The sequence below is a fragment of the Cyanistes caeruleus genome, chromosome 15, assembly GCF_971803275.1.
Source record: "Cyanistes caeruleus chromosome 15, bCyaCae1.hap1.1, whole genome shotgun sequence".
Taxonomy (NCBI): Eukaryota; Metazoa; Chordata; class Aves; order Passeriformes; family Paridae; genus Cyanistes; species Cyanistes caeruleus.
The window spans coordinates 9,233,987-9,245,164 of record NC_141715.1 but is presented as its reverse complement, the minus strand read 5'-3'; the positions used below and the strand labels follow the sequence as shown (position 1 = coordinate 9,245,164).

At 42.8% G+C, this 11,178-nt stretch overlaps 1 long non-coding RNA gene across 1 annotated transcript; it reads right to left on the bottom strand.

Annotated features, from left to right (window-relative positions):
* Nucleotides 1-781: 781 nt before the first annotated feature.
* Nucleotides 782-6,551, bottom strand: LOC147650363 (uncharacterized). Its single transcript, XR_015276600.1, has 3 exons — nt 6,427-6,551; nt 1,464-1,605; nt 782-1,069 (listed from the first exon to the last, which is right to left on the bottom strand). It is a non-coding gene; the product is annotated as an uncharacterized LOC147650363 (long non-coding RNA).
* Nucleotides 6,552-11,178: the final 4,627 nt, after the last annotated feature.

Sequence of the window (11,178 nt, the reverse complement as noted above, 5' to 3'; positions counted from 1 at the left end):
CTGTTTCTCAAAATAAACCGTTTGGTGGGTTTTTTGCACCTTTCCTCCAATCACAATCTCCTGTGGGAACCTCCTACAGTAAAAGCACCCCTGGGATTCCACCTCAGTGTCTGGTTTGTTTAGCCTGCACCATGCAGCTCCTGCTCGTAAGATCTTGTGTAAAAGGAGGAAGAGGGATTTGCTCTCTCTTAATCCCTGAGCTCAAGGGATTCATACCCCAGCAGTGCTGGCTTTGAGGACCAGCTTGCTGAGGTATCTCCTTCATTTGAGAGTGAAGACACGTGGGGCAACTGTGCCTCAAACCTTGGCAACCACCAGCCTGAGCTGTAAAAAAAATCCTGCTTGCATTGATGAGGAGTTGGATCACAGAATCACAGAATCCCCTGAACTGGGAGGGACCCACGTGGATTATTGAGTCCAACTCCTCGTCCCGTACAGGACAACCTCCAGAATCCCACCACACGTCTTAAAATTGTCATCCAAATACTCCTTGAGCTCTGGCAGGTGTGGGGCTGTGGCCACTGCCATAAGGAGTCTGTTCAGTGCCCAGTCACCCTCTGGGGGAAGAATCCAATCTAAACCTCTCCTGATACCACTTCATGAACAATGTAGGCTGGATAAGAGCCATCAGTTGTGAGTTACTTCCCTCTGACATACCTCCACAACTGACCCCACCTTGTACTTTGTGAGTTGAAGTACAATCTGCCTTCTCTTCTATCCAAACTTTTCTGGTATATAACAAAAATAAACAAAGAATAGTCTCCAGTGCATAGGCCAAAGATCTTATATTTGCTGTAGGAAACATACACAAGCATCTTCCAATGGAGACAGTATGATGTCTTCTTGCATGTCCAGACATTTTTCATTCTGTCATAACAGTGTAGTCTCTCCACTCTTCTTCATAAGCCCTTCATCCCTCTTTGCTAATGGTTTACAATATAGAACAATTTATCTGTATATATTGATGTAAATCATGTCACCTTCTCTGTGAATTATATAAAATAATTCATACTGAAGAACTCATGGAAAGGTTTGTAAGGCTGCAATTCATCTTCTCTTTTCCATTACCCTGGGCAAGAAGAAAAGCCAGATACAAATTTGGCTCTTTACTTCAGAAAGGAAAAAATGTAGTTATTTAATACCTGAAATTAGTAGTTTCTCTATGTCCATAAATTGGACTGTACAACTCTGAGGAAGGGGTGTTAGTCCAAACTCCCTCCACTGGCATCAGTGGAACTATGGACAGCAGACAGCATAATTCATATTGAATACCCAGCTTGTCAATAATACTAAAATAATTACAGATAAACACAGATGCTTTCCAATTTTTTGACTTGTTACCTCCTAAATGTGCATATCAAGTCTAATCTATCAGTGCCTGTACACTTGAAAATCACTATTGCATGGTTTGATAGGAACTGCCCCTTGTCCCATCTATCTCTGGGGTGTAGAAGCTGTATTACCTTGGGAGTGGGGAGTCCTGCCCTACATCCACTCTCTGCTCACTGGATGCACAGGCGTTGGTTTGGTACCATGGATTGGCAACCACTTCACTCAAGTGGTCACCATGGCTATAACCAGGAATGACCCTGCAGATTCTCCAGGCTGGGGAAAAAGAATTTCGAAATTTTTACATTCCTGCAGTTATTTGGAAAGCTTCCACACTCCTTTTAAAGAGTCATATTTTACTCAACTTGTATTTTCCCATCTCAAGGTTGCCAACAATAGCCCACAGGGTGGTTGATTTGCACGTAACATCTGATATTGAAATACAGGCACCTAAACAAGGATTGGGGATTAAAATTTGGTCCAATTTAAGTATATGAAATAAAACCTTCATACATTTTTTTTCTCAATCTCACCTCCAAAAGTGAGAGTCACATATCCATTTAGGGGGCCACATCTGAGAAACTGCCACTATAACATATACAAGCTTATTAAGTATGCAATTATGGTCACCTAATTGTGGTATTGCACACAGGGGCAATTGCTTGGATTTCCTGTGGGGAAAAATGAGAATGAGTTTGCAGTGGAACAGGAGAACATTCAAATGGTATGCAGCTGTACTTGTATACACAAAATGCATGGAAAATACTTGATGTGGGGCATCTGTGTTAAACCAGGAAAGGAGAGCCCCAGAAACTCAGGTATTAAGAGTTAACATTATAATAGCATGACTTTTGAAATCCCTCCTTGTACTGTCACTTTAAATGTTTTATTGATTAAGGCCTAGATTACTTAACCTAAAGCCCTATATTTACATTTAGCCAAGGTAAGTTATGAGTCACAAGTAATCCTTTTGATCCAGAGGTTGCCATGGGTCACCAGAGAAATGAGTTGAGTTATAATATCCTAGCAAACTAGCTGTGTGTACGGAAGAATAAATTAAATAAACTCTCCTTCAGAAGGTCTCAGTGATTCCATACTCTGTTTCTGTTTAACCAGAAAATGTTGTGTTTGTTTTCTCTTCTCCCCCAGTCTAAAGCCGAAATACATTTGTGACGACAGATGCAAATACAGTCGCTGCTATTTGTAGCCAGTTGAATTGTCTTTCCACCAAAGGTGTCAGCACTTCAGTCCCAAACTTTCAGCTGAGAACTGCTCTTTAAAAACACACGTGAATAAATTTGACTCAGGTGACTTGTCTGTGCTGAACTGCACGTTGAAGTGGCATTACCCACTTTGCATCTGTTTACTACTGGGTCTTCTGTTTGCTACTACAGCCAAACTAAGCTGAACCTCATAATCATCAGTACTTGCAAAAGATGCAAAATACAAGTATGGGTCCAAGTATTGCCCTCTGTGTGCAACCCAATTCTAGCCACAATGCAGTAAGTTATTTCAGTTCTCAGGCAGGCCAAGCCTGCAGACCCTAATGAGAATAGGAAATATTTTTGTTCTTGCTTTTTATAGTTTTGGACCATGTTTAACAAGGTGGTGAGTACTCGAGTCCTTCAGGCCTGGCTTTGCATCAGAATCTGCTTCACAGGCACCGCTGCCTGGGAGCCTCGGTGCGGGTGCTGCGTGAGGTGACGGAACAGCCACCTCTGTGCACACAGCTGGACCCTGCACAAACAGTGTCTGGGGACTCAGAGCTCTGCATACTCTGGGGGAGGACACAGAGTTACTCTGGAACCTGCAGAAGCTGTGCCTGCAAATTCTCTCTCTGGACACACAGGAAATTTTGCCTATCACTGGCCTGCTGACAGACCTTGAGCTTTAGAGCAGACATAGCCCAAGTCATAGATCTGAATTCACTTTGAACTGAAATTGGTATCATAAAGTAGCAGAGCCTTTTGCTTTGTTTGCTTTCTTTGGTGTGGTTTATTTTTAAAATGTATGCATATTTCCAAGAAGCATCTTGAAAATTTATTTTTATCATGGAAATGTAATGTTTCTTGGCTTTTTGTGAGTCTGTTGGTGTACACTTATGTCCTAGATCAAGTTAGTATCAGCAGTTGCATACCAAAAGCATATAGAGATTGGAATAGATGTGGCTTCCCATCCCAAGCAGGTAGACCTTGCCCATATGAAGCTGGATGACCAGAGGCTCATGGGAGTGTCCACTGACTTTTTCTGACATAAACCTACCAAGGTTTACTGGGCTTGATCAAAATATGAGATACCTCATAGTCATCACAAAACATATGATGAGTCCCAGATGTTCAACACTCATGGATTACTAAAGAAAGCAAATAAAGGGAACAACTTTTAAGGACTTAAACAAAAAATGTCTGGTCCGTTTTAGGTTCCTAACTTGCCAAGTGGGTCAGTGTCTGCTCATAGCCAAAGAAGTGTGGCAGCCCTGGGGCTCTAAAATCATTGCATTAAAACTCTCCATGAGCTGGGACTATAGATCCCATGGAAATGTGGCAGCTGGCTGTGGATTACTTCAGCCTCTGAGTCTTTTAACAAATGCTCCAACTTTATAGTGGAAAAAACAGATTAATGAAAGAATCTTCATCCCATTAACTAGGGGAGACTGGGAAGAGTGATAGTTTCAGGGCTTTGAAGTACATAATTGTCAAAACTCCCATTTTTTATTAAGTTGCTCCTCCATCCACACCAATATGTGGTTGTGTAATTAACTGGGCTTAGTTGTACTTAATCTATAAGCATAACTCAGAAAAAGACTTGACCTCAAGATATTTCCTATATTTTTTTAACAAGTGGCCTGTGTTTGAAACAAGAGGATAATAAACAAAGGAGTACTTTACTACCCTTGTTCAGCAAATGGTTCCATATTGATAGACCAGTACTGAGCAATAGAGGATCCATTTACTTCTTTGCATATACCATCAGCATTTTCTTGTTCATTCACAGGAATTTAGATATTTATGTTAACCAAAAGCAGAATTAGTCTGCAAATGATCTTTTTTTCTCCGTGTTTGATGCTCAGTTATTAATCTTCAACTCATAAAACCTTCTGCTTACCTACTTCAGTGATGACTCCATCCCAAAGCTGAATTCCTGTATTGCAATGTTCAGTTTTACAGGTTAATAGTTTGTCATTTGCTTGAACACACAGGAACTCATTGGCAATTTATCATTCTGCCTTAGTTCCTTTTGTTGAATAGGCAGGTCCTGGTAAAGCTGACCTTTGCACGGGTTTAATGTTTCCCCTTCACACCTTCAAGGCTAAGGAGTTTGACTGACATCAATAATTAATTTTTGAACAAATACAGCACACCTTTTCCTATGGTTCCCCTCCAAGGTATGAGTCTTTGTGCGTTGCAAAGGCATATCATGAACAGGGGAGTCCAAAGGACACCGGTGTGGATCAAAGTCTAAGATTCACCCCGTCTCAGTGCAGTTATTAGTGCTGTGTCTCACCTCTGCTGTGCTGCCATGTCCTTCTGGGTGCCACAGACCAGACAAAAATAGTAGGTGTGCACACTGCAAAGCTCAGTGCATTCAGGGCAGGCTGGACCAGCTGCACTGAACAACTCAAATATCTGCTTTGGGCATGTTAATAACCACAACAGTTCATTTTAGGAGCAGGTTCACTTCATTCAACTTTGTATGTCAGAGGAATTCAAAAGGAAAAAGATCCTCTGCCCAAGCAGAAAGTTCCCAGGGACAAAAGAGGTGATAATATGGAAAAAACATAGCAGTATCTTGTCCCTTCCTTTGATATTCTGGCCTGAATGGGAGGTCTTGGTTTGCAGGGACGTGCGAGGACTGGAACATTGCAGCTGGTCATCTCCCTTCTTCATTTCCAGGTGATGTAGGTGAGATGTAAGCCAGCCAAATGAAAAAGAAACTGTCCTCTTTTGCAGTCTGATGAGAGCTAAACACTCCCATAAGGTGATGGAGAAAAGGGGAGAAGATTCATTAGAACAGAATATTTTCTTCTCCTGTTGTAGCTGACCATTGCTCATCTCTGATTTCTTGATATGAATTGGTCACCAGTATTGGCAAAAAAACTTAACAGGCAGAAAAGGTTACTGTGAGAGTAAATTATATAAACTTGGAAAAACATTTTCTAAGTCTGCCTTGCCAGCTTGCTGTGTACATCAGCATGTGCTGGCAACTAAGAAAAACAGCAGTTAAGGAGCAATAAGTCATTAATGTGCACAGGTAATCTGTTTCATATTTTGCTTACTGGGTATCTCTTATTAAAATTTCTGTTCTTTTCAAGGACACTAATACTAAACAGACAGGATACTCTAAGCCATTACTATTTTTATCATCCCTCTATCTCTTTAAATTTAGCATCTTTGAAATACCTGATGTAAGATTTGGGTAAAAACTATCTCAATGCCTTCAGCTTTCAGAGTCCCGAATCCTAAGCCATGCTAGCCATGATTCGACCTTGCAAGAGCCTGATCTGAGGAGGAGGGAGGAATCTGGACAACAGGTGCTCTGTCAGAATCCCTCGCCTTTGAGGGCAGCATAACTTACAGTGCAATTTGTATTGCAACATAAATCAGGGCTGCCTCAAGCTTCACGTAATTCCTCTGGTGCAGAGTCTGCAGTTCATGTGATACGGTGGGGGCTGAGGGCTGGTGGTGCAACAGATGTTGGTGAAGAAATGAGGTGACAAGTGACATGGCCTCCATGGCACCAGCCTCCAAAGAGAAGGGACAGACAAAGGCAGCTTTCTGAGCTTTCTGAGGCAGCTCCTCAACAGCAGATAGGTTGTTGAGATTTGGGAAAGGTATTTGACTTACAGAGGAAGGTACAGAGATGTTTTGGAACAGCCTATTCAGACTTCTGCCTGCATCTTGAGAAAATGGTAAAAATCTGAATCAAAATTGAGGAATTTTGAGGAATGAGTGAGGTCTGTCCTTCTGTGTGCAAAGTGGAGAATTTGCTTTGCCTTTGAACATATGGCAATGTGGCCTTTCTGTCACATATAGAAAGGGAACACTGGTGTGTTTAGATTTGCAGGAGTATTTCCAAATATGCAGCATGTAAGCTTACAGGTTCTTCTGGGAGATGCTCAGTGAATCCTCTTGCAGGTGGCTACTTATTTCAGTCTCCACAGGCAGGAAGCAAGGGAAGATTTGTAGGTGGAGAAAGTCTGGGTTAAAAGTCTCTGAGAGGAACTACAGCAGGTCTGGTGAGGAGATCTGTGCATTATGTTGTTATGAGATTCCATGTACATAAATCTGGATTGTAGCAGAGGGATCCATATGACCGGGCAATGTCTGTGGCTGCTTAGCTGTGGTAGAGAGACATCTGCTTCTAAAAACTGCTTTATATTTCCCTCTTGTCAATGAATCTGTGTGAGTTTTTTAGATGTTCAGCTCCTGAGGAATTCCCATCACCTTCATTCCAAGGATGAACTGGAGCAGGTTCTCCCCATATGTCTAACACTGCAGGGCCCAGGTCTTGTTGCTCAGTGAAGCTAGCATGAAGCCAGACAACACTGGCCACTTATAGTGCTCCAGATCCCAGTGTAAGAAATTGAAGTATCTCCATTCTCTTGAGTATGACAATACAGCTGTGCCACAAGCCCATGCAGATAAAGGGGCAGAAAATCCCCCTGAATCTTTCTGTCATGGTGTTTTGACCTCATTCTAGGGTAACTCTTGTACATGCTGTAATGTCCAGACACCAAAAGAGCAGCAAAGATTGATATTTCATGGCCGTTGTAGGACAAACTCAAACATATGGACACAGGATGGAGGTGGGACATGATTCTCATCTACTCATACTCTTAAGTAATGTACTTGTCACAAAATTCTGAAAAAATGGAAGTCACCTGGCAGTAGAACAGATGTCACTGTTCTTCATCCAAACCCCACTACTAATCCTCTTTTTTTAATGTGTTTGAGCAGACTGTAACAAAAAAAAAAAGGAGGGAGAAGGAAGTCCAGGGGAATCGTAGATCTTTACTGCACATACCACAAAGAGGCAGCACAGTGGAAAGCATTGCTGAGCTTTGAGGAGCTGGCAGGCTTGAAAGTTTGTAGTCAGGGTTGCAGGCAGCTTCCCCTTTTACTAGAACTTGGAAAATTCATTAGGCCTGGAAATTGCCAGATCTGCTCCAAAGGGAAGAGAGAAGGGTCATGTAAAGTTTGGAGAAAATTCAAACCACTTTTTTTCTTTTGTATTTTTATTTTGCAGATTGTGAGAAATTGACATGAGCTTCCAATTGTAAAATTTTGTCAAACATTTATATTGGGTGGGGTGGATCCAGCCAGGAGATACAGTGATGAAGTGTTGGGCCTGGGCAGTTTCCACTGGCAGAGATCTTCTGGAACCCAGGCTGGATTTTAAAGCTCCCAGCAGGAGCAAAGCTGGCCACCGGTGCTCATTCTGTTCTGCTGCTGCATCGGCACTAATCCATCCAGTTATTTATAGTTGACTTATATTCAAAAGTTGGTTATGATTGTGCACCAGAAAGATGCAGGAGGAAACCTGGAGGATGCCTAAGGCAGAGGGCTGTGCAGAATGTGTATCCAAAGGGTGAGGGCAGGGGTAAGAGCACAGAACAGGTTGATAATGAGTTCTGAAAGCCGGGATTTGTTGGCCGCTGATTAACGAAATGGAAAACCGAGGTAGAGTGCAATTAGGAGGATTACTGTGAGCTCATAACTCCTCCCCAGCTCCTAAGAGAGTAGTTTGTTTAACTGACCTTTTGTTGGGCTGGGCTGGAAAGATATAAATTAGCTTAATGCATGAATATTTTCATTTAATAAAATTGCCACCAAATTTGTTTGGAGTTGCCAGGCTTCTTCGGAGAAAAAGAAAGAGATCTATTGTGTTTTACAAAAACAATGACATTTTACCCTCTGTATTTACTGTTCCAATACAAAACCTGCAGTAGGCCAAGGTCCCTATCACAGCAGCTCTCTCACCCTGCATTCCACATGCCCTTAAAAACACCCAAATCCACTCAGAAAAGCACTTGACTTATCCACCAGTCAGGGCTTCACCTTCCCTGCAGTAAAACTTCCCCAAAGTCTTACTGACAGATAAATCCTCTTACCCTGAAGAAATTGAAAATAGAAGAATAGGAAACCATTCAAAGATGTGATGTGAAACCCAGGAGCTGCTGGAGCCACATTTTGGGCCATCCCCCAGAGCCCTGGGAGCAGACAGGTAGGGCAGCACTGCTTGGTGCCCAGCAGCTGTTGAAGCCTGGACATGTTTTCCTTATGCCTGCTGCTTCCAAGCTGACCATTATATGAGGGCAGGGCCTGGCCAAAACCACTGAAAGCTCAACATCATCTCATAAATGTTCATTTGGGAACTCCAGTGGCATCCCCTGTGCAATGCTGCCTGGATGAAGCATGCCGAGCTGTCCTCTCCAGCAATGGCAGGGGGAGGGTCAAGTGAAAGCAGCACCAAGGCTGGGGGACGTGGGGCAGTGTGAAGCAACCACTCCTCTCTCTTTGCCTCAGCTTCTTTGAGCCAAGGCATGTGCAGAGGTTTTGGGGCAGGCACTGTCCAGAAATTAGCCCATCACTTTTTAGATATGCCCATTTTAAACATTTTGTGGTGCTCCAGAGACACAGGTGCTGGTACAGGCAGGTGTGTCCATCATGCCACAGTGCATTTCAAAGAGTCTGAGATAGGCAGCACAACCTGAGGAGAAAGTACAAAAAACAAGGGGGGCATTCTATACCCAAACAGGAAAGGGGAATCCTGGGCCAATCATAGAATGGTTTGGTTGGAAGGGACACTAAAAATCTTCCTCTTATAGCCCCCAGCCTTGGGCAGGGACACTTTCCACTAGACCAGTGGCTCCAAGCCCCATTGTCCTGACAGGAATGAGGTATCCCCATCTTCTCTGGGCAGCCTGTGAAAGGGCCTCACCACCTTCACAGGGAAGAATTTCTTCCTAAAAGCCAATCTAAGGCAGTTCTCTGTCAGTTTGAGCCCATTCCCCCTTTGGGTGGCTGACAGGGCTGTGGTGCTCTCTATGGAGGACAGATTCAGACACAGGCACTGAGATGGGTGTCAGCTGTCTCAGGGGCACAGGAGAAATGTGGAGAATGGGAATCATTGAAAAGTCACTAAAATATCCTCTTTCCTTTGAAAACCTCCCCATGTGGTTTGCCTGAGTACCAAGCAACTTAATTGCTGGATGCATTTAAGTAATATTAAACTCTGCTTTTTTTTCCCATGTTCAAAGGAAAAGAGCCTGTATCGGTGCGATTCATTTTTTAAAGCCTTTTAAAAGTTCTCTTTGGCAACACCTCTTTGAAGTCTAATCCAATCTGCAATATATGTCTTCCAAGTTAATCCCAATTTTTGCAGGAGAATCAGTAATGTTACATAAAAACCTTCCAAAGAACAACAGGAGTGCAAAGCACATAATAGTGAAATTTCCTGATAAGGGGGACAATTCTGCTATTTACAACAGCATAAACCCCCAGTTACTTTAGCAGTGTGTTGAATATGCAGGACTAGCCCCCCTGGAAACCAATTTACTTCTCAGTTTTGCAGGGTTTATTCTGTATTTGCCACTCAAAGTGAGATTTAGGTTTAAAATGTTAGTTTTTTAAAAAGCAGCAGTTTTATTTTAGAAGCTTCCAGGAACTGGTTCTGGTTCGTGTTCCTTGCAGAGCTTTATAGCTTTCTCAGTATCTCTAGACCCTTCATATGCACTTTCTAAGTAGCCTCCCTCCCAATCTGTGCTGTATTATGTGTGATTCCTGAAGAGTGAAGTTAGGGACTCCTTCTGATACAAAAGGAAGCACTGGTTAAAAGAAAAAGACTCAAAAGACCCTTAAATTGGAAGGAATATGCATAAGTGGAAATTAAAGTTTGGGTTACCCTACCAATCCTTAAATATCACAAATAAAAATCTCTTTAGGGTTGGCAGACAAAATCCTCTGTCTTCAAGTCAAAGAAGGAAAAATCAAACCTGGAAATAAGAGGTGAACTTTTAAACACTGTGTAATCTATTAATAAAACAGTTTCCCAAGGGACATGACAGAGTCTCATCACTTGAACTCTGTCCTATTGTCCATCAGGGTTTTCATCACAAGACCCTTTTCTCCAGCTAACCCTCCAAAACTCCAGTTCTCTGTCCCACAGGGTTAAACCTCAGCACCTTCCTCATCTCCTGAGCTCCAGTCATCCTAACATGATGACTAACATAATTATACACCACAGAAATGGTTTTTCTAAGCCTGTGTTGGTTTTGACATTGAGTGTTTCTACAAGGGCTTTTGTGCCCCGAAGCTTCTCCACTGTTTTCCAACAGTATTTGGTCTAATGAATAAGCAACTCTTCTCACAGACTCTGCCCCTCCAAATCTTTTATTTGGAAAAATCCATAAAGGGGCTCTGTCACGTGCTGCAGACTCTGGTGAAGGAACAGTTGACTTGAGCAAGAGAAGGGAAGCCCCTGTTTTTTGTGTCATCTCCAGGACAGGCAAACAGGCAAATCTTCTCCCTGTGTCAGGACTCACCTCCAGACTGAGCAGGGAAAGGCTTTATGTCAGGGTTCGCCCCAACCACCCCCATGCATTGAACTATGTTCCTACTTCTTTGTCATCAGAAAAACTCCTGGGCAAAAGCAGTGTCTGGTTTGAGCTGTTTTGGGGTTGGTTGTTGCCCTTTATGTTTCTAGATGGTGGATGCAGGGTTATGTTACGCTCCTGAGCAGATTTTCTGGGCCACAACTGCTTTCCAGGACTTTCATTAGTGGCACAGGTGTTCTGCATTATAACTCATTTTTCACTCCTAGGGCTGTAAGGGGATAGGGCAGTCCTAC